At 37.0% G+C, this 27,642-nt stretch overlaps 1 protein-coding gene across 2 annotated transcripts in view; it reads right to left on the bottom strand.

The window, feature by feature from the left end:
* LOC112157392 (teneurin-3) overlaps window positions 1-27,642 on the bottom strand; it is an 800,843-nt gene that overhangs the window by 700,870 nt on the left and 72,331 nt on the right. The window contains exon 3 of one of the 2 annotated variants that reach the window (XM_036213709.1): window positions 20,241-20,338. The gene's annotated coding sequence lies outside the window, so the exon portion shown is untranslated. Of the gene's footprint in view, window positions 1-20,240; window positions 20,351-27,642 lie in introns of those variants that run through there. The other variant, XM_024290091.2, reaches the window with a different exon arrangement.

The following is a 27,642-nucleotide window of genomic DNA, read 5'->3' as shown; positions in this document are numbered from 1 at the left end:
AGGAAAATTAACTAGATAAAAGCCTAAAAATACTCTTTTGAGAAGTTTCAAAACACATTTGAAAAAAACATATATGCAGTACCTCAGAGCATAAGTATATTCTCATAAATATAACATTGAGGCCTATCTATAAAATACCAAAATATCTTTTAACTTTGGACACAAACAACAAACTGAAACATCTTGGTTTTGATGACGTTTTCATGTCTTGAGACCAAATCTATAGAAACTGGGAGGAAAGAATGCTTGAAAATAGTTTTGAAATTACCAATTTTTTTTGCAGTAACCCCAAAAATGGACATTTTCTCTCATGCCCCCTATCCCGCAATGCCCACATTAAATCCTAAATAAAACAGTTCAATTCAAACTTAAACTATTTATTTGGTACTAACTGATTTATTGAAACTGCGGGAACATTTCAATATTGAAAATAATAAATATCTGTAGAACATGTCCAGGTGAGGCGCTGCACTGCCCGTGTTTGCTGGCGATTTTTGACACCTTTTGCTTGCCATACCTCCCTCCACTGCTAGTGACGGAGCAGCAGCTTCTGTTTTTATTTTGTATATATATGGCTTAATTTTCTGCTTTAGCATTAAGCAGGTTTGGGGGATTTAAAGACATCTGATGAGTGAAGAATATTTAGACTTACTTTAAACAATGTTGGTTAATCATGCTTTTTAGCCTTAAAAAACAGGGGAAAAGTGTTGACTGGAAAACTATTATTCTGGCCCTGGACTGCAGTCATTTCCAGATTTTTTTTCTTCTTTTTGGAACTTTTTAAATAGAAAACCTATCTTCTAGCTGAATCTTCTGCTACACTGAGCAGCGTAAGTGCACTTTACGGTGTGTTTTCTGTATTTTTGCGTCCATCAAACAATCTGCAATCATCAAGTTGGGTCTCTTTTTGCCACTAAGTGGATATAAGCAGAGGATGGTGCCTTTTCCAAAGCATCATGCTCATTCTCTTTATAGCTGTAACTGCAAAGTGGTATTTCAGCTGTAAAGAGGCAGCTTTCACTGGTCAAACCTTTCCATTCTCTCAAACTAAAGAAGTTTGTTGGTTATTACTTGCAGCAAAAGTTGATTCAGTTCCAATAAACTTCATGGCTGATTTATTTAAATAGAATTTTTCCTTCAGATGGCAGATGTCAAGTTTGGAAATTAACTTTTTTTTTTTTTGCAAATGATTTAAATTAAAGAATAAAATATTAAATGTTTATTCTTTATCTAGCTTGTGTTGTCTGATGAGAGGAAAAAGCTAACTTTTAGTGATGGTGATACCACATTTTTAAACTACAATACGATACCAAATATTTTTTGCGCAAAATATTATTATACTGATACAGATTACAGGGGCTTTTTTTATTGGGATTTTTCCTTTTTTATTCTAAAGTATATTATTAGTTATCATAAAACAAATTCCATCAAAGACAGGCTAAATAATTATTGTGGAAAGTTTAAAATACAAAACTTAAAAAAATTAACATTAATATGAATAAGGAAAAAAATGATTTTTAGATGCATCGGTTATGATCCATAAACAATTCTGAATCGTTTAATGAATTTTAAATAATCCGTAATCGAAAAATGTAAATGATTTAAAGTAAAAGTAACAAGCAGAACTAAACGTGAAGCGTTTTTCAGTCTGACATTTTTGAATACCAAACAAACACGGCTGACCTTCCAGATCTCATCATCTTGGTTTGGAAGCATTTTGGCTTTCATAGCTTTGAGGGTCAATTGAATAAAAGTCGAGCACTGTGTAAGTTATGTGACACCAAAAAATAAATATGTGGGGAAACAGAACAAATCTGCAAAATCATAAAGTTTGTCTAGCTAGACACCATTTTAGACACCATTAGAACGTAACATTATCGTATTTAAGGGTATTGAGTTCATTCCCTTTTGATGCTGTGAAAGATTTTTGATTATCAAACGAAATACTTTAAAATAGAGAACACAAAAGTATTTCTTTTTGCATGAAAGTACACTGTTCAACTGATTAGATTCTAAATAAATTGGCTTTAGTTTATATACAGGAAATTGTGCTCAATCAAGGATTTAGAAAACTTTGAACTCCTCAACCATTTCGTCTTGCAGAAAATTGTGATGCAGAAAATACTTGCAGTATGAAGCTTCCCTCTTACCTCAGACTTCGTCTACAACGTGCCTGGAATAATTTTAATTTGAAGTGAAAATGAAAGATGGAACAACACCAGACTTTTCAACTAGAAACATATGGCAGTGTGTTTCTATCTTTTTATTTTTTAAACTCCTGTGTGGTTGTTGAACCATGAGTGACTACAGAAGTGTATAGTTTTATGCCAGGATTTCTGCCCTTTCAAACTTACTGATTGTTTTTTAGGAAAAAAAAAAAGTTTCCACGTCTTTTGTCTTTTTGGCATATGTGGCAGTTGGCTCAAAGAAAGCCTAAAGTTTCCAAATGATGATTAAGAAAACAGCCAGCATGCTCCGCCTGAACATCTGTCTCTCCCACATGATCCTCTGACCCAACATTGCAGATTAAGTGAGGTTATTGATCCTTTAAAAAAAACATATGGGCTTATTTTTGTAATTCCATTCTTTTCAGATTTGTTGAGTTTTTGTTTCAAAGACCCGATCACTTGTTCAACTCAGCAACACATGTTTTGTTCATGATTTTAGAGCTGATCGCATCAAAACAACTCATCTCTTTTTGTATTTATCTGCGAGTGTTTTAGTTTTGGCTTTTTGGTGTTTCTTTGATGCCGCTTTGATTCTTTTGTCTGTTCACTTCGGGTACAAAAACTGCATTTCAAAATGTAAATTATTTAGCGAGCAAGTGTCTTTGTACTTTTGCGAGTGGAAATCTCGCATGGATGTCCTTTTCCGCAGTGACTGACATCCCTAAAAGAAAAACGTATTTGCATAATATATGTCTCAAAAAATCTGGAGAAAAGGAATGCATGTGCACATACCTGACATTATGTGCAAATACACTTCTGGACATGGCCCCCCTGTCTTCTTGAATATGTATGAAACTCAAAACTTCTGATATCGTCCATATGGCACATGTGGTCTCACATTCTGCACAGTATTTTTTGAAATTTAATGAAATCCTCTGGTCTAGTTTACCATACAGACAGACAGATATAGAAGACACAAATAAGAGCGAATGAACAACCATGGATCCAATGCCACATACGCTGTTTAAATAAGAAACTTTGACTATTGTATGTTGCTCCCTTTTTTACACCGAAAGCTCAAATGAAATGGGATTTTTTAAAATAAATGGAGCTGGAATGAAGTTAGGTTGGCTCTGTCTGGTGGCCGAAGCAGAATGTGGATCTCATACTGTTCTTTTACATTACAGTGTCAGACTGGAGGGCTGCTGTCTGCAGCTAATCACATCCATGAGAAATAGCCACATAACAGCCTGACAGATGAGGCAGTAGAGGCACACACTCACACACACTGTCTCACACATTGTCTCACAGCAACACACACATATACAGTTTTATGGTACGCCTGCAGTCAATCTGAGTGTGATATCCTGGACACAAGGTATCGCCTACAGCTTTCTCTCTGGTTGTGTGGGAGTAACAAGCAGCTGAATGACTGGGTGTGTGTGTGTGTGTAAAGGTGGGCACATCCAGAAAAGATTGCCAATGTTTTTTCTGTCTGATGCTTGTGCCCACATTCATTACCTGTTCTGATGGAAAGGACTTCATGTCATCCCACAACACACTCAGTAAAGCGTGTGTGGACAACCATGCTCGAGGTCCACAAAACACAAACATTTTGCTCACTTAAACAAGGTCAAACATAGATCATAAAAAAAAAAAAAAACAAAAAAAAAAAAAACATGCAGACAGAAAGAGCACAAGCTTTAATTTTTACACTTGTGCATTTTGTCAATCTGCTTCCTTTGCTCACAGTGCCTGTCTGTGTCCGGTCAGCCTTGTATGAAGTGAGAAAACACGACAGCTGGGACCACCTCAGACATTTCTCTGCATCACACTTGTACACAGAAATGCAGCGAATGCATGTAACCACTGTTCAACACAGCACCAAAAATCTTTGTAATTGAGGCCACAATGTCCCTCCTCTGTACTTCTAACAACGCCGTTGCTCCTGCTCTTGTCAGCACTGCTGGTGATGAAAGCCGACACAAAAATCTACCGCAAATATAAACCCTTGCTGTTTTAGACTTCTTTAGTTTAGTTTCTTCAGATTTCCGTTCATGGTTTTCCTAAACCAACTACAGGTATTTGCAGCGTTCCAAAGTCTTTTCAGTGGTGAGTTCTGTTGATTCCAAAAACCTGCACATATCTATGTGTTGTCAGACAGTAATGAAGTTTCCACACTACCTAAAGCTTGACTAAACTGTATATATCTAGCTCTCAGTGTGCTCCTTCTTGGGTGTCCGACTCCATGCATTCTGACACCATCGGCTCTGTGCGACCTGTCTAGGGTATATCCTGCGTTCGCCCAACAGTATCCGAGACAGTCAGCCAGCAAACCCGTTGCGCCAGCAGGTTCAGACAATGGATGGAAGTTTAGGACAGAAGTCCCTACATTGAGCTGCCATATTGGATGTATTTTTCCGCCCTTTGATCGAGTCACTGATAACGTCACGTCCCCAAAGCTGAACCCCTGATTGGTTGACGTACCACACCATAACACATCTAGATCGCAGAGCAAGACCTCATATCGCGTCTCTACATTGACTTAACGTTGAAACTTGCCACCCCTGCCATGCCAATTTCATGCAGTGCGAACGCAGCTTTACACTGGCACCAACCTATATTGGGGATCAATGTCATGCCCAAGGACTCTTCTGACATATGGGCGGGCAAGATGGGAACCAAACCTGAAACCTTCCACTCAAAGTTTGACCGCTCTACCTCTGAACCACAGGCAAAAATGTGTTGTTGGAATTGTTTCACCATTAATTCACAGATATTCTTTTTCACTCATCCTAAAACTCTATGATGTTAGACTTGATTCCACTGTGGCCTCAGAAGTGTACTTCTCCTTGAAGTGACTAGGAAACATAAACTTGGAGTAATATGTTGAAGAGGTATCACAGTCACACTGTAGAGAAAGGGGTCTTCATTTTTTTACAAAATGTTGCCAAACATCTTCTGATATGTTTGCAGGAGCTCTCAACTTTCAGCAGAAACTCAAATTCAATTTCCCAGGTAAGTTCTAAAGTTGTCATAAGTGTGTTTTTAACCCATTGTAAGCCCTTGTGCAATCCTAGGTATCTTGACATTGGGAGTGGGGTCATCTGGACCCCACAGGACAGACTCAACTTTTTTTTTTTTTTTCAAATGATTTTTGATTTTCACTGGTGTCCGTGACAGACATGAAATCCTGTCTATCCGCATCCACATTTGTCATGGGATGGATCACATCAACATAAGGCTTGGGTCATCTGGACCCCGTAAGATAGCACAAGGGAGAAACCCAATTAGTTAAAGAAAACACTTATCCAAATGTTATTCACAATTCATCACTACGCAGTTAAAATCAAGAGAGATTCAAACCTAACCCAAGACTGCACACAGCAGCAGTGCATCAACTCTTTGTGAAGCTTAGGAATGATGCAAATGTTTGAAATCGAAATGTGAAAAATCATGACAGACCATTGTCAACCTTGGAAGAGCAGACACCCAGTACTGCTATCCGACTGCCAACTGTTCGGGGGTGAGTGGTCAGTGCCAAGTTCCTTTGTCTGAACACCATGTCACTAGCAGAGAGGGATCAGCAGTTCCTCTTTTGTGTCTGCAAGTTAAGACCAGCCAAAACTTCGGTGTTCTTTGTGTGCTACTACCTTCAAAAGCTATGTGCAGAGACTGCTTCCCTGTGTGGTTTGGGAATTGTACAAAGTCTGGCCAGAAAACCCTGCAACACAACAAATGTTGCCAAAAAGAATAAAATAAAATATTGGTGCCTTATTGCTGTCACTCCAGGACATCTACAGCAACCTCCTGGCTCAAGAAGGCCTCAAGAATTGGGGCTGATACCACCTGCCCCTCACGCTGCCTCTTCTGTCTCCTGCCATCTGGGTGAAGCCTCCTGGCCTGCAGCACCAGACTGAAGAACAGCTTCACTCACCATGGCGTCGGGAAGATCAACTGCCCACGCCCCCTCCCTTCCAATATGACTGAGCTCTAAAACACCCCCTTATCAGAAAGCATTTAATCAGTTACCCAAACCCAAAATCTTTGATTCTGTTATGAGGTTACTCATCAGGGAGCCTTATAGAAGTTAATATAAACTCCTTAAGGACCTACTCCAATGAAAATCATGTTTTGGTGTTTTTAACATGTTCTTGGAGCATTTTTTATCATGATAGAGGACATATATGAAATAATTTAAGATTAAAAAGGCATTTCTGATTATTTATTTATTCAAATCCTGTTGAATCAGGATGAGATGGTTTGAAAAAGCTCAGATTTGTGATGCAGCAACTTGCCATGGGCGGGCCAAAGCCTCCTTTCAATTCTGAAATATCTTCTTGCAGACAAATAGATCCATTAATGTCTTCATTTTCCTCATCTGACCTGCCACCTGCCTCAAAACTGCATCAGGGGTTTAGTTTTATTCTGAGATCATCAAACTTCTTTACATGCACTGCTCCATGTTTGCTTGGCTTGTGAGGTGCTATAAGTTAGTGGGAGGGGGTGTAAGCAAAGGGCTGATGGGAAATTAGTGTAGCTGACTTCTGCGCCAGCAGTCCCACCCAAAATACAGATGAGAATTTCTAATGAATTCCTGCTGAGTTGCAGAAAATATGCCATAAAAATGACAAATGTGTTTTGATTTTGGCTAAAAACTCAATAATCATAATTATAAGACCAGTGGGAATTATTTTACAATTGAAAAAAAATGCAGTTGGAGTGGAACTATATAAGATGATTTACATCTTGTCAGCAAAGTAAGACTAAGAGATACAAAATATGCACAAAAAATATATATTTTTTTTCCATTGAAATCAAATTATTCTGAGAAAAGTTTCATGAGCCTATATCAATCTTCTTTTAATAATATATCTTTAAGGTTGAAATAAGTTACAAATAATTACTTTTTTTCAAGTTCCTGCATAGCGAATTTGAAGATGGACAGAGAGTGTGACCAAAAATGAAACTTTCTTATAAAAGTTTCCAAAAATGTTGGATAGATGAGTGTTTGTGAAATTTTCAGAGGTTTCTATGAATGCAAAGAGCTTTGGTGTTTATAGCCACTGGTTTATTATGCATAAAAAGATAAAAAATTGAACAATTTTAAGTATTAATAAATGTGTGCAAGAAACGATACAAAAAAGATGATGTTGAGGGCATGATCGGAAGACAAAAAACCTGTACAAAGATGAAAATTACTCATAAAGTGCAAGCTGTCTGTTTACAGGTGGTGTCATTTTTTTTTCTTCATTTTTAACTTTGAACTTTTCAAGCTTTTCTTTGTGGCAAAACAATATATCTTACTTTTGATGGGTCCATGGAAAGGCAGGCACGCACATAAACACAAAATATTTGCATGACTATCAAGGCTCATGCATTTTTACAAGATATTCGATTAGATACACATAAATATATGTATATGTGCACACAGGCACAAACTAAGCCAACATAAGCAAAATAGCTTTATAAGGACTCAATGAATACAATAGAATTCGCTTTACCTTTCTCCGCTGCACAGACGCATAAATATTTATCCAAACTCACCCAAATGCACTCATACAAATATTGTAGGAGACAATGATACTAAGTATTTCAAAGTCATGCAATATGCATGACTAGAGAGCAGTATCATAAATAAAGAAGAAAAACTGCTAAGCAACAAGAGTTTCATTGCAGCTGGTGGTTTCCCCAGGGTCTCAACTTTGGACTAGAGCCTATACTGATGCTGACTGTGAATATGTATGGCTTTTCCTTACTCGCCCTCTTCTTTATTTTCTTTGATTTCTGCATGTATAATATTTTCTCCGCTTTATCTTGATGTCAGACAGCCTTTTCTCCTAGCCAACTAAAGCTATTACATCCATCTTCCTTTCCTCAAAGCAGGCGGACTCTTGGTGGTTACTCAGTGACTTTTGCAGAACCACTTAAACATTTTTTTTAATCCAAAGTCGCACAACATCACAAGGATAAGTGAACTTGAACCGTTTTTAAGGTTAGAGTCGGGTGGTGAAGTGCAAAAATGCAAAGAAGTCCACTGTTGAGGATCTCAGAATAAAACACAACCCCTGCTGCTCATCACTGACCCAAAATAGACATTTTTTTTCTCCTGTGCTGATTTTAAATGTCTTGATTTTAAATGTCTTTTGCTATGTTTCCTGACACAATTCTGAAAAATATGACAGCAGTTCCCTTTCAAATCAATCACTGATGGACATTTATCTTTGTTTCTAAACTAGATTTAGCTTGAGGATGAAAACGATGCAGTTATACTTGTATTTCAAGACATACATTGTCCTCATAGAAATCAAGTTTGTTCTACAAATGCTAAAGAAGCTAAATTACATCTTTAACCACTAAAAAGTGAACAAATGAAAGAAGAGAAAAGTTCAATCTCTGGCACTTTTTAAAAATAGGAGCATGTAGACTTTACTTTCCCCACAGGACAACAACAAACAATGAAATGACACGAATGACATTTTCTCTTGATGCCTTTCCTGCTCTAAATATCACTGCTCTTCTGATAGTGGAAGGGAGCAGCAGAAGGGAGCGAAATTAGGCCAAAAAAATGAGAAAAACATGCAGATGGAGAAGCAGAAGTTAGGTGAAGAAGAATTTCAGAGGCACACCGTCTCCCGGTGTCCCAAAGCGGCACCTTCGTGGTCTGGTTCCCCTGTTCAGCTTTCTGCTGGAGCTGACAAGTGTTTCTGCCAGCTGTCTGACTGTAAATGTCAGCATAAGCTGTGTGCTCATCAAGTGCCTCTGCCTGCTATTAGCCATATCTGCTCAAGTGTACTTTGCTGCTCTCTTTTTCTTACAACTGCTTAATGGAGAGTTTCTGCATAGTCCAACATTCAAATGACATTTTATTGCACATTATGTGCTTTCGCCAGTTTTTGCCCTATACTTTGTTAACTATATAAGGACTTTGCTTTAAATCTATTATAATACTAACATCTCCAAACAGATAAAATACAGAATATACTTTCACTGGCCACTTTATTAGGCACATCTGTCCCACGGCTCGTTAATATCTAACCAGCCAATCACATGGGGAAAACCCAATCCATTTAGACATGGTCAAAACGATGTGTTGAAGTGCAAATTGAGCACCTGAATGAGAAAGAACAGGGATTTAAGTGACTTTGAGCATGCTAGAGTTGTTGGTGCCAGATGGGCTGGTCTGAGTATTTCAGAAACTGCTGAGATTTTCACCCACAACCATCTCTTGGGTTTACAGAGAATGGGCCAGAAAAGAGAAAATATCCCAGCCAGGTGGGCCTTACGTGGTTTAAAAGTAGGTAAAAAATGTGGGCCCCAATTGGGTTCGTCTGCAGTTTCTGTGGTGGCCCCACCTGTGTTTGGCCCATAGAGCTAGCAGGGTCGCCACCCAGGTTGCGGAGCCAATCCGGACAATCCCCACACTTTGGACCCCTTAGTACCAATTGAGCATAGTTACAAAGCTACAGCCTACCTGAGTATTGTTGCCGACCATGTCCATCCCTTTTATTACCACACTGTACCATCTTCTGATGGCTACTTCCAGCAGGATAAGGGGCCATGTTGTAAAGCTGGATTCATCTCAGACCAGTTTCATGAACATGACAATGAGTTCAAAGGACTCAAATAACCTCCACAGTTACCAGATCTAAACCCAATAGATCACCTTTGGAATGCGGTGGAACAGGAGATTGGCATCATGGATGTATAGCCAGCAAATTTGTTGCAACTGTGTGATGCCATCATGTCTATATGGACCCTAAATGTATGAGGACTATTTCCAAAGCCTTGTTGAATCGATACCACTAAGGAACAAGGTAGTTCTGAAGGCAAATAGGGGTTCCAACCTGGTTCTAGCAAAGTGTACCCAATAAAGTGACTGGTAAATGTAGAGTTAGTGGTGTGCTGCCAAAGTAAACCTAAAACAATGACAATATCTAATGTTCTAAATGTTTATTCTTTTTGTAAAAGTTACTTTTACTGACTGCAGGGAATCCATAAAACAAGTGTTGAAGACCCAACATCTCAACACAGAAAACTTTAGTATAAAACACGTTGAGGACATGAATTTAGTTTACTTCTTCAGTTTATCCATATCATCATAAAACCATAAGTCACTTGTTGTAAATTGTAATTTAGTTGTAGTCTAGGTACTTGCTTTTCTTTGAAATTTAAAGAGAGCTCTTGTTTTTATATTTGACTGACAACCAAATGATGGACTCACTGCTTATCTGGATAAAATGGAAGAAGTCAAAAGTGGCCAACTGTGATTTGCTAAAAGTTTGTTGCAAACAGCTTTCAAAGCAAAGAGCTTCTACAGTTAACAGGGTGAACAGCTTCCCATTTGAACTTACAGCTCAGTCGTAAAAACTAAACCCAGTGAGGCTGTTAATATCCCACTATAGATGAAAAAGAGTTTATTCTTGTGCGTGAAAACCTCACCCTTATTGCCTTCACTCAAGATTATTTACTTCTCCTGCTTCTGCTTCACACGCCAGACTTTCACAACAGTTAACGGCCACAAGTGTGTTGGTGTTTGATTCTACCATTTGATGTAGCTCAGGTGCAAAAAGAAAATCTGCCAAGAACGGATTCCCTTTAGCGGGAATGTACACAGGTAAACCAAAAACCCAGAGCTGGTAGTTTTTCCAGGAAAATAAAAGTTTAAAGTCAAAAGACGAATGATGGATCTCCTCTGAAGATAACATCGTCCATTCACAGCAAGCACTGAAAAAGAAACAAGTCAAACTGGGTGATAGACCAAATCTATGGGATAACAAAAAAGTCTTTCTTCCTAATGGACTGAGGCCAGTTTAAATATTAAGCCTTGGTTTGATTCATTTTTGGGAAAGCAATGAAGTGTTTTAGCTTGGTGTTAAATCTTTAACACAATAATTTTACCAACAAAAATAATTGAATTTTTCCAAAACAAAGTTTCCTAATACTGTTATTAGATAGAACATTATAAAAAATTAAATGAGGAAGTTTGCAGATCACCCAGAGTCTACACTTGTAATGATAAGGAGGAGTTCAGGCATTAGGAGGAAGTGCTGAAAGTCTAGGAGTGGGGGTTCTGGGGAGGTAGGAACGGTTGCTAGGAGGTATGTGAACATCTTTCTTTTGCTCTATGCATGATCTGGTCATGGGTGCATGAAATCAAAGTTAGAGTCCCATTAGCTGTCACACACACAGGAGTTTGTGAAATCTGCTCTACGTTTGATCCATCCCCTGGGGGAGCGGAGAGCTGCAGACACGGTCACACACAGGAACCATTTGGAGGTTTAACCCCCCCAAACAAACCCTTAGGGAGGCATTGGACCCCACTTTTAAGACCTGTTGGTATGGATTTGAACTCACAACCTTTCGATCTCAGAGTGGACACTCTACCACAAGGACACTGATTTGGTGAGGTGTTCTATAGGCATGTCTGCAGTAAGATGCCTGACCGACGTGAGTACTGATTATTTCAGACTGCTGTATAATCACAAAGAGATGGATCTTCTCTCAAGGAGATTTCCTTGGACTGGATGGAAACAGAAGAATATAAAAGTCATAATTGGATAAAGAAAGGTTAGTGACGTAAATAGATAAAAGGAAATCTGACTGAACTCTTCCAGAACTTCAAACAGGAGCTGTATTTATAATAGATGAACTGGTGTCCTGAATTAGGGATGTAAATGTGTTTGTTTGATCCTCTTATCTTGACACCTCATTTACTCTCCCTACTTTTTGACAGCTCTATGACAAAATGCATCAGCTGACAAAGTTCATAAAATAATTTTCTCTTTAGCCTATATTTATGAACTCAAAACTTTTTTCAAACTCTTGACGTTGAATTGAATACCATTGAGAAAAATTAAAATTAAGCATGGTTTATTTGAAATATAACTGAACATTGCATTCTGTAACCTAAAAAAATGATCAAAACTGTCTTAGTTTTCCACTTTAGTCAATTGACTTAATTTGTTGGACTCAAACTTGATGATAAAAGAAAGTGCAGTCCAACAACAGGATTTGCTATTAGCAATGTGTTTATTTTTGTTTTAATTTTAATTATGCTTAAGTTGTCTTTTACATTGGGCTTCTTAAAGTCTGCTACTGTTCACAAACCTATATAGTTTCCTGCATTTAAGAAAATGTATCTAAAAATGTCTTACACAAGTAAAAATATTGAAAAAAAGCAGTATCTCATCCAGAATGTAGTCTTAAATGAGGTTGTGATGATATGTAATTGCAGGAACAGATCAAAAAGAGTAAGAATGGTACACAATTAAAGAAAAAAAATTAAATTTTGGAAACAGCTGACAGTGAAAGGACTAATGGGACAATTTACAAAAAATCACGACTTCATGATGTTGTTTTTGTGCCTTGATGCTATTTTTTTAATTATTTTGAATTTATGTTAAAAATAAATATATGTAAAAATGTATGTATAAAATATATTAAAATTGGGAGTGGGACTTAATATTACATTTTTCCATCCACTCTTTTTTCATGTATTTCATCACTTTTTCTTTACCATGTTTATCCTGATATTTAACCATTTTACTTTGTATTTAAAAATAAAACAAAAATCAAATCAAAAATATGAAATGTGGAGTGCAGGTAAACAGATTCAAAGAATGTCTTCAGTTCTTCAGGGAATCTAAAAATCTCAATATTTCACTCATGTTTATTTTGATTCAAATAAATAGATCCAAAAATAACAAAATGAAATCCTGTGAGGTAATTTAGGGTAATTTTAGTATATAGGGAAACAAACATAAGTAATGGGGTGCAAAAAATGTGAGTGCACAAAAATCACAATGGGCTTCCAATAATTTATACTAAAATAATACTTTCTTTATTATATTTGTTTACCCAAAACATATTTTTTTTAAAAACTGCTTTGAATTTTAGACTTTTAGAACCAGGACAGATTTAATCTAAAATATAGCTTTAATGGATAGTTACTATGACAGGATTGTGTGCAGATAAATGTCTCTGCCACCCTCGTTGCAGCATTTATTATTAATGCAAATAATTATAAAAGTAGATTTTTTTTTAATCTTCCTGTTTCCTCCTCCTTTTTTTTTCTTTTTTCATTGTGAAACTGTAGTTAATACCTTCACCCAGAGGATAATTACAGGTTTTAAAACACCAGTCTGAGCTATTAATAATTAATGGCTTTTAATTTACATCAGTTGAGTGGGAAGACATGCAGCATCAGTCACGGTGGCGGGCTGAGTGGATTACAGCACCAGCAGTCAGGAGTTTACACACCATCGACTTAATCATCACTGAAGAAAAGATTTTTACCTAAATCTTAGAGACATATAGATCTGGACCTTAAGGTGTGATGAGAAGTTGAGTTGTTTAGCCTTATTAGCAAGAAAAAAGTGTGAAAAACTGTAATTTTTATAGGATTTAAACACTATATTAATACTTGAGAAGGTAAACTTTTTTTATCACAAACCAAGTGGATCAAATTACCAATTTCTGATGTTTTTTCTGTTAAACTGGTGTCACCATGTGTTTATATGGGCAAACATGTTAACTGATTCAAATAGAAAGATTTCAGTCAGTCAGAGTGATCAGACATGAAGCTACTGTGGAGCTCTGCAAGGACTTTTTAATAAACCACGACTGAAAGGCTTGACTTTGCACTAAATTTAAAGTGCATCCCAAGTTTAAAAAAAATGTTTAGACGTGAAAAATATTTAAATTGATTTTTTTAGCAGTGTAGATATAAAATACTGCAAACCCATCAAAACCTCTTCAACAAAGTCAAACCATCACTGATAAACAAGCTCAGCTGTTGTAGGACAAACAAAGTCACATCATTATGGCTTCCTGTGTTTCTTTTTTGTCCCGCGAGTTCAGTGACTGATAATGTCAAAAAAGTAGATCAAGTTGAACTGGGTTTTAGTTGGCCAGACCCCACAAGACTAACTCGACCCATTTGGTTTTTGCATTTTTTTTCCCTGTTTTGTTCAACATTTTCCTGACATTTATGAGGTTCAAGTTTATTTACAGACACACAATTTTTTTTACATTATTTAAGATATCAATCCAGTTTCCACTCAAGTAAATAAGTGGATTTTTCCCTCAAAATAATAATAAAAAAAAACTTGATGTGAAGGAAAATGAATGAATCATTTTTAAAAAGTGGAAATCGTGAGAAAATACTGTAAGTACCCTAGAACAGTATTTCTCAATCTTTTTTGAGCCAATGTACACTTTTTACTTGACAAAAATTCTGCGGCACACCAGCATCCAAATATGTAAAACAGGAGAAACACTATAGTCTGTATTGAGGTAGAGTCCCCCCACAATCTAGTGATTTTTTTTTTAAATAATTCAAGCAGAGAAGCTGGAAGTTTCGGCTGTTTTTTCGAAATGTAATAAAAGTTGTGATCGTTTTTGATAATATTTTTCAACTTAATTAGTGAAAATTTGGTCAAGTAGTTGTTTTCCCCTTTATTAATATATTAATAACGTTATTAATATGCAGTTTTATGTGACCTCACCGAAAATCTGTATTCTTTCCAGAGAGGGATTTATTTTTATTTTTTTATATTTCTTTAAATCTTTGTACCAGAGCAACTGTATTTTTTAAACAATTATATGATGACAGCATGCTTTTTTTTACACTCACACAGAGAAAAACATTATATTCACATTTATGTTCAATTGTAGCAACACAAAAAGTGAACATTTTGAAGTTTTATTATTTTTTATTTAGTCTTTATACAAAATGAACTTTAACAAAAAATGTTTATTTGTTTTTGGGTGAATACATCATATTATTTTAGCAGCATAGTGCAGAAGTGCTGTCACTTTAACCCAATGCATTATGGGAGATGCAGTGCATAAACTGACGCTGATGCTGGACGAACTCACGTCTCTGAGCTTCATTATTTTGTTCACTTTTTCCACAGTCTGACACCAGATCTTGAGGGAAGCTACACCGCTAAACACAAGCTTTAGCTGTTATTTTTGTTAGAACTGTGAGACTTTATTGGTCTAAAAAGTGAGGGTGTTAATAACTTTTGATTGGCCAGACTTACGACATGATTAAGTCTTTAAGAATGATTGGCGGAGACAGTTGGAGGGGCAGAACTTTTCCAAAAAAATAGCTAGCTGTGGCTAAATTGCGGAATTGTCATTCTTATCAAAAAGTCTTTGTTGAAATCAAATAAACACTAATAAAAAAAAATGTTTATGGTCTTTCATATTCCTACCTATTCAGTGTTTCATCAGGGTCTGTTTGGATGAAAACAGCTGATCTCGGCACACTGGTTGAAAAACACTGCCCTAGAATAATCACTTCAGGCTTAAGTTTGATCACATGAAAAACTCAACATTTGTTGTGTTTTTAGACTTTCTGTGAAAAACATAAATAGCCTCAACAACATCATAAAAGTATGTTTCAAAATCACCAGTGTTCAGCTGACTAACCTGAACTCCCTATGGAGAAAACAAGAGGTCCACAAACCAGAATAAACCAGAAACCACTGAGTTTAAACCACGTTGACCCAATAGTTCTGCTTTAAGCCCTGGAGATGCCACTATCTTTTAACCCCAAGGAAATCAACCAGATATGCAAATTCTCCATTTCCTCCACCCTAAAGCTCTTGAGATGCTGCTGCAAATGAAAAATGCTGGGAGAATCAATGCAGGTCTATCACCACATCCACACATCCACGATGTCAGCTTCCCATATGTCTGGGTGTTACGAAGCTAGTCTGTGGTCTGAAATACATCAGCTGCCCTTCATAAAGTTCCCTCACATATGTGACACTTTCTGACCTGCGGAAGACAAACTTTCATGTCTGATAAAAGCATGTGGTAAAGCTGGCCTGGCTGACCTGGACCCAGGCCTTTGGTTACACGGCTATTAGACTAGACTGCTGGAGGTTGTTCCCGCTGTGCTGCCGTTTTCCTTTCCCAGATAACATTTGCTCCGTCTGCTTTCTACCTTATCCATTAATGCAGAAGTCATTGTCACATTTATTTACTTCACTGTCACTTCTTCATAGCACTTGTTTAAGTGTGTTTGCATCTTCATTCGTGTCTTTATTGGTGGCTGCCTTTATGCTGAATTCCCACCGAACTGAACTCTATTTGGATGAATTTGCTGCTGGATGATTGTGTTGCCTTGAGGCAATTTACAATTTAATTATAAAATTAATATATTGATATAGGCTTTTTTTAATGTATAAAAATTTCAGAAAAAAGAAACAAAAAAAAAGAAAAGTTAAGTTAGTGAAAATAACAACTTCCGGGTTTCCGCGTAACTTCCGGTTTGTTGGGCAAGTTCCGGTTTCATGTTATCAGAGCTGGCGAAATCCAGCATGGTCTAAAATAGCCGTAAGTTTGTCATTTTGTTTATATACATTCAGGGTAACATATTTTGTATTATTTGTATAAGATTCTTATGTTAAAGTGTTGATAAAAATACTTCTTTTTCTGTTTTTTAGAGAGCGTCTTGCATATTTATTACAGTCTTCACCATCTGGAGAGGAAATTAAAAGCTCAAAACGTTCCTTGTGGTCCTGGTCTTCTTATCTGCGTGTTCAAGTGGTAACATAACAATGATAGTCCAAAAATGATGCTCCATCCGCATGTGGGAGGAGCTATTGTCCAATGTCTTTAGCCTGATCGTCACATGGAAGTGTCTGTGTATATCTCAATAACAAAGACATGGAAGGATGTTGATAGACAGGATTCCTTTATTATGAAGGACTCTAAAAGCTTTAGTCACCTCTCTGTGTCACGGTTCATGAGATCATTCAAAGACCAAACCAGTACGTTAAGGTTCACCGTCTACTGCAGGAGTTGAGTCTCAATTACTTTTTCATCTGTACTTCTGTCTCTTTGTGGCCCACTTTGATGACTAGCTATCCCGCATTAGTCCATGGAGAGAAAAAACAAAAAAAAGAATAAAATATCAGGAACCTTTTATAACAGGGTGTATTCAAACGGTGAAAATTATTTGTTCCAAATCAAGTCTCGAATCTTGCTTTTGGTCTGTATTCAGACTGCAGTCAAGCAGACTATCATGTTCCGGACCAAAGCTTGTAAACAAAACCATGTGACTAAAGATCTCTTCAGTCATTGGACAGCAGTTACGGGCCAGGTCAAAACAAAAAGAGAAAGATGGAGGTGCTGCACTTCACAAATCCTTGCCAGGATTGTTCACTTATTCAAACTTTTTATTTTGTTGACCAGTTTTGAACATCTGTAAGCCAGGTTCAACACTTTTTACTGCTACTTTGATCCAGCGGAGGCATGCTGCACGGCGGCACGGCTACGAGGAATGGTGATACATGTTTATGACATAGAAGTTTTTGGGAAAACGGTGTTAGAACCAATGTGTATGATGTTAAAAGTTATTTTAATGAGTCCAAAAGACAGATGCTTTTTTACTTCAGTCAATCCCCTTGTACTATTTTAACTAAAAAACTTTGTTCGTTGACTAAATCTTTGTTATCAACAGAAACCTTTAACTTTGTCAAATGTGTTAACAGCGATTCATTGTAAACTAGCTTTTTTAAATGAAAAATGTAACCAGAGAGAATGGGAATGAATTGTTTTTCTTAGTTTTGTGGAAATGCTGTTGTGGTTTATACATCATAGTTTGGGCTGTTGTCCCTTTTGCCGACACAGCAGCAAAACACGACAATAGGAGAATCTGGAAGAGAGCTTTAAAATAGGATTTTGTCCATAAACAAGTCAGTTATTTTACTGATAAAATGTGGGATCAACACCAATTACAGAGATCACTTATAATCCAACAAAACCCAGCCTGCCACACTTTGGAAACTGTCAGAAACTAGCTCCCTAACTCCACGATGTCAATATACAGTTGGCTGTCACAGTGTAACTTTTGTTGTTAGCGCTGAGGTATTTTATAAAGCGATCTGTGTGGGCATGGTTTTGTCTAAAAACTGAGGAGGAGAAAAGCTGACAACATGTTTGTGCAAGTGCAGACGAGTCTTGAGATGCAGCTCTGGGATTTTTGCTATTTCTAAACTTTGTATGGTCTGAACTGTCAACCACTGCTGTTGAGAAGAGCAACAGTCTTTAATAGTTTTGTATACTTTCTTTTATATTCATAATTTAATCTTTAGATTTTATTATGTTCATATTAGTGATGATTTGTGAATTAAAGTGTATTTTAATAGAAAAATAGTTGCTAGCAAACCATTTGTTTTCATCATTTGAAAGTTTTCAGTGTTCTGAGATGTTTCCATTTTAACTCTATTATTAAAAGAACATCTTAATATATTTATTGTATCGTTTCGTCAGGTTGAAAATAATTAAGCAATATCCTTTTATAAATACTTTTTTTTTGTTTTTTAACTTATCCAGACTGGTTACATTTTCATTCAAGACATCCAAAGTCATCACATATTAACATTTGGTTAAGGACCCTTCCGCATCACTTTTTGAGGTTTTGGGTATCCCCAAATTGTTGTTCTTTGACATCCTGCTTGTCCAGAACCTTCGGGACGCGGTACCAGATGCAGTACTGGATGTGGACCGGTCCTCGGGATGCGTCAAGAACCGGCACGCAAAACCAGTACCCTAACCTGACACAGGATGTGGTACCTGAGCCGAACAGGTGTCAACCGGTACCGGGTTAGCGTACCAGTACTGGGTTAAACTACTGATACACTCCACATCCTGGTACTAGACCGATTCTGGTTCATGGACCCGGAGGTTGGGGACCCGTGATTTCATGAACAGCCAGCACGTCAAAAACTAAGAATTGGGGACATCCAAAATGTCAATTTTTGATGCGGATGGGTCCTTAAAGGGTTACCAAACAGGGAATTTGGAGGCTGACTCCACCCACAGCCAAAATTTGAAAATCCAGTCAGAGGGGTGGGACTGGGGAACCGGACTGTTACCATTACTGGAGCTGCAGATCATGACATGGGACTTAAATGGTTTAACCAATCACAAAATTGAAATGTAATACTTTGATTCAACCTGTAGAGAGCAGCATACTGTCGGTTTTTGACTATTTTTTTCAAGAATTAAACCTTTTAATTGGTTAAAAATTTGGCAAGGACCAACAGACAGCATGATTAAAGCCCCATTTATAGAGGTCACCAGCGAAAAAAGTTGATTTGGGGTTTGGTTACCCTTTAACCAAATGTCGGTGTGTGACGAGTTGAGAGTGAGTGTATTGTTTCAGTCATACATGAAGATTTCTTTATCAAACTCAAAAAATTTTTTGCCTTTATCTACTTAAACCTTTGATGCTTTAATGATCATTTTAAGATTAAGAGTGTATCCCAAACCCATCAAAAACTGACCAGGATTCGAGGGGATTCAAGGATTTTTAGGCAAACAACATGTTGTAGTGATACAAATACCGATTCTCTGAGGATATTGTTGACAGCTCCTTTCAGAAAAGGCTCAGCACTGACTTAAAGCACCTTATGAAAGAGATATTCCCTCTGCATTTCTGACCATTTTACCAATTTTTCCATCACTCGAGCACTCAGTCCCCAAATTTCTCAGCAGCTCCACTCTTTTATCAAGTACTCCAATCAATAGGCTACACCGGGTTCAATACAGAGGAGACAGTGTGAGTGTGCGTCTGTGTTCTCATTTCCCAGTGCTCTGTGCCCTCTTATACTACTATTGACTTTCTATTTGAGTCTTTACCATGTCACTGTGCGTGAGTGTTTCTGCATGTTTGTGTGTTTACTGTTGTGACACACAGAGGCTGAGCCTTTCCTCGTCCGCTTTTATTTCCTTGCATGCCTTCCTTTCCATCAATTGCCATCCAATCAATAGTCGACACCACTTTTCTCCCTCTGTTGTCTCACCTTTTGATTATTTTTATAATAAGTTTTAAAATTGGAAATACCATGAAGAAGTCCCCTATTGTTGCCTCAGGTGTGATTGTAGACATTCCAGTATTGACAATATTTTCCTAGTGATGAGTGCTCAACTCTTCCTGCAGTATAGACCTGAGAATGGATCTAATCTGATGTTTGACCACAAGCAATGCAAAAGAACCCTAATAAACCCTACATTAGTTGAAATGCGGCGTAAATGAATATGTCCTACCTGAATCTCTAAACATCCCTTCCCAAGCCTGTTTGATGATGTTGATCTCAGATTTGATCCTCTGTTGACCCTCGAGGTCCACAAATGAGAGAAACTGCCTGTGTTGGGGAAAAGCAACACAATGGTTAAATTATATTTATGCAGACAGTTTACATTCAATTTATCAATTGGCATTTTTAAATATACTAAAGGACAGCAAAAATGCTGGTTTGAACATTTTGTTTTCTTACTGAGTCACTTTTTAAACTAATATATTCATAAATGAGGCACAATGATCCTGAGCTCCATTTTAGACTCCCACTAAAAGTGCAAGTACTGCCTTAATTGTGTGTTCTTTATATCTTTGAAATTGCATAGATTTGAAAAGGTATAAATCACAATTTCATTTGATTTATGTTTCTTATGACTGCAATGTTGAAACCTTATTCTTTCAAGCAAAAGACAGGGTACTTTGTTGTGCTGTTTTCATTTTTTTCCACAGCTCTGTTTACCATATAATGCTTCCTTCATAGTTCTCTCAGTATAATGGAGCAGAGGCGTGCATTGTAAAAGCTTGTTGATGGGCAGACATAAATGTCAACGGCAGAAACTGAGTTGTTGAACAGATATTTGATGTCACCCACTGAATTCTGCAAAGTTAAATGGAGCTTCAAGTGGGAGGGGTGAACGAGTTTGCTCCGCCCACATGTTATAAGCATTTAAAATTGACTATTCATTGTTGGATTAAAACCTGACCTTTTAACATGGAAGTCAGAGTTACCCGCTTTAATATTTGCTACAAGGTATTCTATTTAGTTTGTATAAAATGTGGGAACAGAAGGAGGGAGCTTAGCTGAAGAGGAAAATTAACTTTTTGAAATTCTTTCAAACTTAAAATTAAATAAATCGATTGTATTCATGTTGGAAAAAACCATTTGGATTGAGGTTGGTTTACTTTACTATCACACAAAAATGAGCCGGAGTCCAACACACATGTGATGGCAAAAAAAAAAAAAGATTTAACCATCATTACAGTCCAATGTGTGAAAACACTTTGAATTTTTCAAAACCCCGTGACCATACAGTCTAAATTGAGTCAAATGATGATATAAATGTAATTGTTCTTAAATGAACCGTTACCTTCCTAAAAATGTATCTGTATGTTGTCAATAAAAAAGTAGCTTCTGGTGTATGTAGGATCTTTTGAAAAACAAAAAAAAAAAAGATTTCTGCTCAGCCGAGAGGAGTCAAAATAACTGACAGGAGAGAATTTCTGAATTTCAATTCAGAAAGAAAGGAGAATCGAGTTTTAACCTCCTGTCTGCACTCCGTTACTCCAGGCGTTCAGACAAGACTCCCTTATGGAAATACATGGTGCTGGTTATATCATGCATCCAGTCATGTTTTGAAAGCAACCAAAGAGGCCAGATGACCACAAGGTGTCTTTGGACTCTGGAGAGATGCGAGCAGTTCTTATGAAAAAGCCCCAGCAGCGCATTATTTCTCTGAGCCGGCCTCTGGGGGAAAAAGTCTGCGAGTATCAAGAAAAATAATCTTTTTTCTTAGTTTTTTTTTTCTGAAAATTAGGGTTAATATTCTGATCTTATGGGGGGATTCAGTCAACCTGCTCATGGCAACACAAAAAGACAAGTGCATCCCAAAGAGGAGAGGAAACGTGTGCCTCATATTCAGCGACACACACACAGTGACTCCATACAATATATCTCTAACAATGTAAAGGCCTCCAAGGAGTTCTTCTGTTCTCTTGTGCTTGATCGTGTGTGTGCATATGGCACTTTTATGACAAGTCATAAAGCAAAGACAGTAGCCACTGCCCCAGGAGAGGTCATTTGCCTGGACATGGCCAGCAGTCACACTCACACAAACACACGCCCACACAGTGGGAGTCAACTGGTAGTGCTGGCCCTTCAATCAAGTGAAGGTACAAAGAAATATATATATATATTTTAATATTTTAATGAAGTTTTTTTCATCCTTATTTTGAAAAAGCAAACAGATTTTATCAGCAGAGCTTTACTTCAAACTCACTGTTGCAACCACACAACATAAAGTTTTTATGGTGCAGTCTATAAAAAATAATAAAATAAAAATAAGGTCATTGAGGAATTGAGACTTTTCTTATGTCGAACAAGAAAGATATGGCACCTGCATGCTGGAGGTTCTGAAAAAGTTGCTCTTGGGTCAGAGAAAAACCTTTCTTTAAACAAAGAATGTGAAAGTTTTTTGGAAGAAGTCTTTACATTTGAAAGAGTTAGTTTCACTATTTCTTTTAATAGAAAATTTTGCAATTAATTTAGCTCTAAAACAATCTTAAAGTTAAAAAGAATATTATATTTATTTTGATCTTGAACATGTGACTTTGAAACTAATCCTAATTAATTTGAATTTCTTCACTGCATTGAAGGTCACTGTGGTATTGTATTATTATTTAGAAGTCTTGGGTGGGTAAAGTACCCAAATTATGTTTTTTTTATTGAAAAGCATCAGCAATCACCCTCTAGTTGTGTGAAATTCTGTATTAATATTTTGTTTCATTGGAAATTGCAAGGTCTTCTGTCTTCAGAAACGTCAAAGTCCTTACGATTCATGACTGCATTTCTTAGGTAGGGTATGCAGGTGCGATCCATACAACGCTGTCTAGCCACAACTTTCCAGTTTCTGGTATTTTACAGAATACAACATCTGCACAAGAGTTCATAAACTTGTAGCAACTCCTTCCACTCCAATACTCGATGTCTCCCTGTGCTCCTCTCTGTTCTTGAAAATTGAATTCACCACTGACATTTCTGACCATTCCTGTCCTGAACACCAAACTTCCCCGTCATCACCCATTTCCCTCACTCACATATCTGTAAAAGTCTGCCCTAGTCATCTTCAATACCTTGGATGACCTCATCCAACACTGGAACTATCACAAAACAATTCACGATCTTTGAACTGACATTAGCTATTCTACTGTCCAAGCAATAAACAAAATTCCAATAGATAGGAATGCAGAATTTCACTGATTTTCTCTGATACTTTACATTAATTTGGTGAACACTTTACAAAAAATGTGAAGTGTTTCATGTTTGTCATCATGTCAGCCATTTCTCTAGTTTTGTCTCTGTAGTCTAATTCACAAAACAAACAATTAAAAATAAAGACCCACTCCAGTGAAAATTGTGTTTTTGGTGTTTTTTAAATATTCTTGCAGCATTTATCTCATAATGAAGGAAATATATAAAAAAAATTAAGTTAACATTTGAGCATTTATTTATTCAAAGTGTGGTGAATCAGAGGCAGAGTGGAAAAAGCTTGTTGTTGTTAAATAAAAACTACAATCGCCAGCCCACAAGCTTCCTGCTCTGCTCCATTCCGATGCATCCACTTGCAAACAAATGTATCCATGTAGGTCTTCATTTTTCTCATCTGAGTTGACATCTGGGATAAAACTGTACAGCTGAATAGCTCAAATATTGCTAGCAATTTCTGTTGCACCGCTAATGTTAGCTTGCGGTTGTGAGGGGCTATAAGCTAACAAGAGATAAAGTGTAAACAAAGAAAGGTATGATGGGACATGAAGGCAGGCTTACTCTCTGCTAACAGTCCCACCCACATCTGGGAGGCAAATTTCTGATGAGCTGTTGCCTCTCTGCAGAAGCTATGTCCTAGAAGACGACAACATTTTTTTTTTTTTTAATTTTACGGCATAATCATAATTTAAAAGACTGCTGGGAATTATTTTACAATAGATGGTAAGAGTCCTACACTCTTGCCTAGTCATTCCTACAAACATGCCTTTCTCCTGTAATGTCTGTGACTAACAGCAGTCCAATTTTCGCCAACACCACCAGTAGTTAACCCGGGACACAAGCAATCCACTATGGAAGTTCTGGTTGGGATTCTTATACTTGGTTTTGTGGTTTTGACCCAACCCACTGCATTTAACCCGACTTATGACCGACATGAAGGCTCTGCGTTGTGCCTCATGGTGGCTGCATTATGAAAAGTGTTTTAAATCAATTAAAGAAATAGATAATATATGGAGTCCATCTAAAAAAAAAAAAGAAAAAAAAAAACAGCATACTTTCTTATGAGGTATTGCAAACATTTAAATAGAGGCCTATAGACGCCGTTCAGCCTAATTGCTTCTTTGTGAATTAAAACAGACATGAGCGTAAAAAGGTTGATGCTTACAGTGCCAGCGGTGAACAATGCATATGTTACTCGTTGGCAGAGAACAAACCTCCTGCAGTAATTTACTTTCGCATTCATTGCTGTAAAATGTGTTTACATTACGTTTAATGAGGGAACCGAGGCCCTTGGCTGTTTGGAGCATATGTAGGACATAACAGGTTTATGTCTGAATCCTTTTCACACACAGGGGCATCGAAGTCTGTTTGCGTGTGTGTGTTAACCTCATTCATAAAGCCTTTCCTGTGTAATTACTTACAATGTCAGTACTGGCAGTCATTATCGGGACATTTGAGTCCCCTGCTATTGTCATAAAACATCATATCTAGGATTCCTCGCTGGGATTGGGGCGATGGTGGTTAGGGGAAACATAAATTGGTGATACTTGGACTTAAATGTACACATTACATTCCACTCTGTAAAAGCCTAAAAAATGAAATAAAATCAAGTGAAAAGATATTAAATGTGTGAGGTAATGAATGTCATATACAGGACAGTTTTAGAAAAACATCAGCATAAATGTTACATAAATACATTCAAATTACACATCAGTCAAGAGATTATTATTTTTTTTTTTTTACTGTTAAGTTTACCATGATAAATATCTATTTCATGGTTACTGTTTAGGAAATACCTCACATTAGGTTAGCGACTGGGTTTGAAGACGTTTTTGACTAAGCTACAATTAAGTTGAAAATACCCACATATATATTCCTATAAAAGAACTACAGTAGTAAATATCAAGTTCAACTAAAGGCTTAATAGTCAGTGAGATCTGGAGGGAAGATCACTTCAGTGGAATCGATGGACAAACAGAATTTGATTTAACCTCCAATGAAACATTCAAAAGAAAGAAGTAAAAAATACAAATTCTGAGCTCAAAGCAGAGAAGCTCAAGAGAAAAGCTAATATATCACCAAACAAACACAAAACAAAATAAATAAAAAGATGCATAAATAAATAATTTGATAAACTATTTACACAGAGGAGTCATGCATTCTTATGGAAGTGGGAATAATGACCTGCAGCAACACTAATTCCAACACTGAGGGTGTAGAATATTTAAATATTTGACAAATTAAAATATATATATGTTATGTTATATGTCTTCAACCATCTTTTAATAAGTTTTGAATTATAACAGTAAATGACATTAGCTTTTTAAAAGTTATTTTAATGTACTGAGGGTTTAACAATAGCTTCTGGCTTTATTTAATTTATTTCTTCACAGCAGAAAAAAAAACAGTAATTACTGGTTTCATTTGCAATTACAGAGGCACTTCAGCTTCATGGCAGCCATTGCTTAAGAGAGGTTTATTAGGGTCATTTATCGAAACAGTTTTAGTTAGTTAGCTAGGATAACCAATTACTTCTTCACAAAAAGAGAGAGAATATCCCATTAAAAATGATAATACACAAAAACATAAAATGATATATTATTTACATTTGGTTAAAATTTTAATGAAATGACAAGGCAAATTATATTTAAAAAATATGCTTAAAAAACATATTTTTTTGTTTTAGTTATTATAAAGTAAAATATTTAGAAATGGGCTAATTTACTGTAAGGGCTTGTTACTGCAGCCCACCACAGTGGCAGGGGATGAATTTGGAGGGAACGGGGTAAAAAGTTCATTAACTAGACTCTTTATAATGAACTCAGACTTTACTATACTCACGTAACAAAACCAAAAATAACCAAAATCCTTTAACACCTCAAATCCGGTAAATTAGTGGAGGAAGTCAAACGAACAAAGCTTCACTGAGGTTTAAAAAAGGAATGCGCACATGGAGAAAAACTCAAATAAAATGGGGGAAAAGCCCAAGAAGCAAAAAAAAAGGATGTGTATCTCTAATGTAAATATTAAATGCATAAAATCTGACACTGAGTAAATGGATATCAGACAAAGAGCTCAAACACCAAATGTTGGGTCAACGTTAGCTTTTCCAGGCTGTCGTCCCAATATTCCAAATGATTTTCCCAGCTTATGAGGAACTGAAGGCTCATATAAACAAAGTGGAACATATTTAGAGAGAGAATTAGAAAAATTAAAAATAATAAAAAAAAGTTTCTGTGAGTTAAAAAAAATGAAAAAAAATATTCTCAACTCAATTTTCTTTAATCCAGCTCATATTGTTTTTGTTTTTTGTCATAAACTGATTTCTTAGAGTTTTATAACATGAGCAACAACTATTTGCTTACGTGTCTCTAAAAGGTTTCTTATCTTATCAGTTTACTTTGACCTCCAGGGAAAATGTCTCCCAACGACTCACGAGCCGATACGATCTTCATAATCCATTCCTATATATCCATTTTGCTTTAACGTTTTCCCTTCTACCGTGCAAAGCTTGAGGTTCTGGTGGAGTTTGAAATGTTCCGGCCAGAAAGACCATTATTCTTGCTCTCTCAGCTGTACATGTGAAACAAAATGTGCTTGCTTCCTTCAAAGCATGATCCAGCCTGAAGTTGGTCTTTGAGTGGGAAGGATGTTTTAAGTTTTTTTGTAGTTTGAGCAACAGAATAAAATAGCCTTAACTGTCAAATAGCCAATATGGAGTGCAGAATATTTTGCAGCTCTAAAATGTGCTTTTATTGTTGTAATTGCTTCAGTGCAGCAGACGGGGGCTGTTCCGATGTAGAGGTTGAAAGAGCAAGAGCAGTGGTAGTTAATGTAGTTGTGGTTGCTGGTCTGCTGCTTGTAGATGAAGCTGCCATGAAGATGCTGCAGCAGGTTTGGAGGTGACCATGAAAAGTTAAACCATCTCTCATTTCCCTACTAGCTGTACCCCATTGATTGTATAAGAGAACTGGACAGAGTGAGTGTGACATCACCCATAGAAAATACCTTACTTATTGCTAATTCAGCCATCATTTTTCCTCAATGCGGACGCCACCATTTGGAGCCAGACGAGGTTAGTAAGCAGTGATTGGTCCGAGTCGGTCTAAATAAATGTTTCTATGGTAATTACTGTTGCCAATCAGGAATGAGCTTGTTGGAAGTCCACATCCCTTTAAACCAGGGTTGGGAGAATCTGTCAATGACACATTTTCAACATTCAAAGTGGGGGCCATCCATCCATCCATCTTCTTGTCCGCTTCTTCCCCTTTCGGGGTCGCGGGGGTGCCGGAGCCTAACCCGGCTGCTGATGGGCGAAGGCAGGGTACACCCTGGACAGGTCGCCAGTCTGTCGCAGGGCCTCAATCACACACCCATTCACTCTCACA

Source organism: Oryzias melastigma, linkage group LG1, assembly GCF_002922805.2.
Source record: "Oryzias melastigma strain HK-1 linkage group LG1, ASM292280v2, whole genome shotgun sequence".
NCBI lineage: Eukaryota > Metazoa > Chordata > Actinopteri > Beloniformes > Adrianichthyidae > Oryzias > Oryzias melastigma.
Note: the sequence above shows the minus strand (reverse complement) of the source record. Positions and strands in the feature narration are given on the sequence as shown.